General features: G+C 37.8%; 1 long non-coding RNA gene across 1 annotated transcript in view; it reads left to right on the top strand.

The window, feature by feature from the left end:
* The first annotated feature begins 1,635 nt into the window (after window positions 1-1,635).
* The window catches only part of LOC108640191, a 7,039-nt gene continuing 3,910 nt past the window's right edge, over window positions 1,636-4,764 (top strand). Inside the window, exon 1 of the long non-coding RNA XR_003916002.1 lies at window positions 1,636-1,752. This is a non-coding gene — a long non-coding RNA (uncharacterized LOC108640191). The remainder of the gene's footprint in view (window positions 1,753-4,764) is intronic.

Genomic DNA, 4,764 nt, shown 5'->3' with positions numbered 1-4,764 from the left:
TCCTATGCTACGATAGAGCAAAAAGACTTGCTCCTCAGCTTTCCTGGGTTTTAAAACTCCCTTACCTTGTAAAGTAAGTAACATGCTGCCATCTATTGGCAATGAGAAATTATTTTATTTCTTCAAGTGATTTAAGGAATTCAAATCCTCAAATTCTTAAGGAATTTTGTTAGACTTTATTTTCTCTTCAGTCAAACTATAGGTATCTGAACAGCATAAACTTGCAATTATATCTTATTTACTTTAGGATCACAATGAGATCTTTCTTGTTTGAACTGATACAAAGTCCTACCACAAAGCTCAACTACAATCTCCAAATTTTTTTCAACTAAAGGCCTAAAGAAATGTCAATTTCTTTAAAAACAAATAAAAAGGTATTGTAAGAGTATACCCTCTCAAAGGGTTTTGAATGTCCTTCAAAACCAAACAAACGAATGACAAAGGTATTTTTGCAGATAGTCTTTTGGTCTTGACTGAGCAACTGGAACAACATAAATGTTGAAGGAACTGCATGGAAGTCCTGCAAACTTAAAAATATTTGAGGAAGAGAATTTTTCTTTTCTTTTCTTTGTTTTCAAAATAGTCTATTTATAAGAAGAAAATCAAAGAAACAAATGTGATAATTGTTCAGGGGTGATTTACACCACTGAATTTTGTTTCCTTCTTCATCTCCAGTTAAATTCATTATGTACACAGTCATATCACACAGCTGAAGAATATCTTTTTATGATTTCATGATGGAACACCAAAAAGGAAAGAAAAAACAACCTCTTTTCTCATCTGAGAACTATAACTCTGCTCAAACTTGGCCTACCTGGCTGCAGTGCTGGCCAGTTTCGGTGGTGTAGCGACATTCTGCAACTGGAGGGAACAGGTTTGTCAATGAAATAGCTGATTGAACCAATGTAATTTCCAAGAGCATGCAATGACCATTTGTTAAGGTGAAAGGGTATATAACGTTTTTTAATTTATACTTCACTTGCCCATCAGCAAATGCAGAAAACAGTCTGTGTGCATGTGGTTAAGTAATTGCTCCAGTTATCCAACCCATGCCATTTTGAGTGACCATTTCAGAGTGCGTGTAGCAACTGTCAACTGTTCTGTTGGTAGAGTGCTTGAAAACCAAAATACAAATGGAAATAAATTCTGCTATCCTGACTCTTGTGTTGTCACTTATAATGAACAAGTTGAATATTTAGGATACTAGTGTAAATACTGATGCTGCTTTATATTCACTTGTTATAGTAAATATGAACCTGCTCAAAACACAGGTCAAAACACACCAGATCTTACAGGTCACAAAAGTATGTTTAGTAAAACATAGTTCCACCCCACCCCTTAGGATAATTGGTGATACACCACCTCTGTTTTATTTTCAAATTACTGTTTTCTTTGTCTCAGTCATATATTTTCTTTCTAAGTCCTTTGTTTTCTAACATGTAAGAGAAGCACAATGAACTTGTAGTCTTGTTGCTAGGCTTCAAGCTGCATTTATGCAGTCCTGTGAGACACTATTCTCGTTTTTGAATTCTGAATCAAGTCCCAAGGCAACAGTGCCTTGTTTCTTAGCAACACAGATGGGTAGATTGTTTATTCCAGCTCTTTTCTACAATGGAAGAATAAAAAATTCTCTGAGTAAGGGTGTGCTGCAAGTTTGTCCCTTTACTTAACTTCCCCTAGAAGAGAGGAAAGAGAACCTTTCTGTGGTGAAGCATATGAAGTCTGTCTGGAAGTCCCCGTTTTTGCAGACTGGTGAGTCAATCTCTATCTTTTTTTGTTCTTTGCTTCTCTTTTGTGTCCTTATTCACCACTGTGCATATGGATCTGCAGGTATTTTGGATCAGTGAGTTCCAGTTCCTAGGATACAAACATATACATGGAATATCAATAGTAACATAGGGGGCAGAGGTGGGATGTGTGAAAATACATAGACTTTTTGCTTTGGTGAAATTAATGGAGAATCATAGAATAGTTTTAGAAACTTCCTCTGCATGCAAAACCTTGGTTTTAGGAAGAAAATTAGGGCTGGAGAAAATAGGTTGAGGATTGAGAGGTAAGGAGGAATGGGTATTCATGTAACTCATAAGTTAGTGGTGAATGTTACCCAGTGTATGAAAAGAGTTTGTGGGAACTTAATTTATCTCCAGTGAGCTGCCTACCCAAATCCTTTTTCAGAAACAGAGTTTTGTTGATAGGACACATTTCCATATGCCCTTATCCTTCAATGGACTACAAGCTTATTCCATAAAAAAACCCCAAAACATTCTATCCTCAGAATGAATAAGCACAAAGTAGAGAAAGTTGTAATGTTATAGCTTTCCTTCAGGTTTCCTGAGCATTGAGTATTAAACAAAGTAGGAAAAAATTGTTTATATTATGTTGGGGCCTGTTGCAATACCCTTACGGTCTATGTATTTCTTCCAGATTTTTGGGGTGTACAAGGAACTCTTGTGTAAGAAAGATAACAGAGTATGGGAATGGCTTTTAGATCATAGAGACAAAACAGAGATAACACAGTATCTAGCTTGTGCGAAGAGTTAAATACTTTATTGCCTATTTAGGGTGTTAATGCTGCTCCAGTGGTTTTTCACCCTGCCCAGAGGCATCCTTGGGTGTAGGTAAGGGCCTCTCTGTACCTCTGGGCAAGAAGGTGAAGCTTGAGTGGCACTGCTGATGAGATAGCCCATGGCAGGACATAACACCTGGTCCTATACCAGGATAGCAATGGGGCAGCTCTAATGAATGTTGTGGCTTGGGTGTGCCCAGGAATGCAGAGCAAGATGAAAGTGCATCAGGAAGCATGGAGACCAGGGCTTCAACATTTCTCTCATTTAAGGTTCATTTGGTCACTTCTACTTGTGCAGTGTGAGACTAGTGTGGGCCCACTGCTGCCCAACTAACCCCACCCCCCCTGCTGTGCTGCCCTGCATGTGCACAGGTTTAGTCTCCTGTCAAGGTTGTACTGCTTAACGAGGCAAGAACAAAAATGTGGAGAGGGTGTATTTGTATTGTTACTTAGTGATGGGTATTTCAGACAAAATGAAAGTCAGAGCTTCAGTTCCTACAGGCTGGAATGAATGCGTAAATTCCTGAACATCCATGCTTTTGGCTTCAGATGGGGTTTCTCTAGGTTACTTCGCAGAACTGAAAGAAAGTATCAAGAAGCAATAATTCATCTAAGCACAGGTACAATATAATATTAAAGTACAGTTACACATTTATCTTCAGTGAATGTACTAGGTTATGCAGACAGGACTAGCTACTGAAAGCAGCAATCAATAATAAATGTTCTGTTGTATATGTGTGTTCATCCTCCACCAAGAAGAGAGAAAAATTTTATTTGAAAATCATAGCAAACTTTCTTCAAGCCTTGTCTAGCCTTTCTCCCAACAACACACTGCAGTGCAGCAATCCAAAGCCAATACAGACATATGGCTAAAGCAGCCTCCTAATTTTAGCTTTCAGCTCTATAGATCATCCAACACTTCTCAGAAGCCACAAGGAGGGAGGAAAGAGGAACTGAACCCAAAAAGTACCTCTGAGACCATAGCCATGCAAGAGCTTTCCGGCATAGGTCCAGGCTGCTCCTTCCTCTTCCAGAAAAGAGAAGGGACTTTCTCCAGCTTGTCACTTGCTTTCAACGGATCAACTCTTATGAGGCCAAAACACTCTTTGTGAAGAACACCAAACATAAGCCTGGTGTGTATGAAGACCCCAAACCACACAATTATAGGCAGGTAAAGTGTCTGGCTCCCAGACTTTTATAAAACGAATACACTGAAATAAATACGTGCTTGAGGATTGGTAAATGAAGCCACTAGATGTCAGTCTCATTAGCAAAAAAAGTCTCCAAACCCTGCAGTTAATACTGCAGTTGGGATCTAACTTTGATAGTTAACTGTGTTGTAGGTACACATTATTTGCCAAAAGATTCCATAGGTAATGCTGAAGAATTCAGCCTTAGAGCTCTATGTTTTAGTGTGCTTCGTAGTTTTTATTTGGGTAGAGTAGACTGAAATAGGGCTAATCAGTTCACCTTTACCTTGTTCACTGTGACATGTCTGTCTGTACTTTCTGCTTTCCTCAGATAAATAGCTAGCAGTTGAATTGCTCGACATGCTAGATGGAAGTATTGTAAGGTAATTTTTCCATTTAGCAGCCCTAACTGAGACCAGCATCTCACTGTGCTAGATTTTTGTTTGTAATATATGGCGAGAAACTCCTTTCTTCACAATACTGATTGAGTACAAACTGTGTACAAAAAAGTTGACAGGAAATTTAAAAGGTCAAGATACAATTTGAATAAGTGCATTCCCTTGCAGTCAGTGAATTTAATGTTAAATCTGCTAAGAAAGAGAAATCTTCAATCTAAATGTGTTTTTTTTCATAGTAGTTATTTGGTTTGGTTTATTTGTTTTTGTAGCATCTTTTAAAATGAGATTCATTGTTCTATCCATATTCAGTTAACTTCTCACTAGAAATGTTCCTATCTCCTCTCCTCTGAGCCTTTCAAAGAACGTTACTCAAAGAGCAATTCAGCAAACTTACTATTTCTAAAATAGGAAAGAAAACTGAGATGGTAAACAAAATCCTTTCTGTCCTCCAAAGCAAACATTTATACCTGGACATGTAGTTTATTGAAGAACCACACAAATGGCATATGGCTAAAGCTACATTTCCATGGAAAACAATATTTTCTTCCCCCTTCTGTCTTCATAAGAATATAAATCTATAAATCATACCTTTATTTATTTGCCATCTGCT

Source organism: Manacus vitellinus, unplaced genomic scaffold (assembly GCF_001715985.3).
Source record: "Manacus vitellinus isolate BGI_N305 unplaced genomic scaffold, ASM171598v3 scaffold_3_pilon, whole genome shotgun sequence".
NCBI classification, from domain to species: Eukaryota; Metazoa; Chordata; class Aves; order Passeriformes; family Pipridae; genus Manacus; species Manacus vitellinus.
Note: the sequence above shows the minus strand (reverse complement) of the source record. Positions and strands in the feature narration are given on the sequence as shown.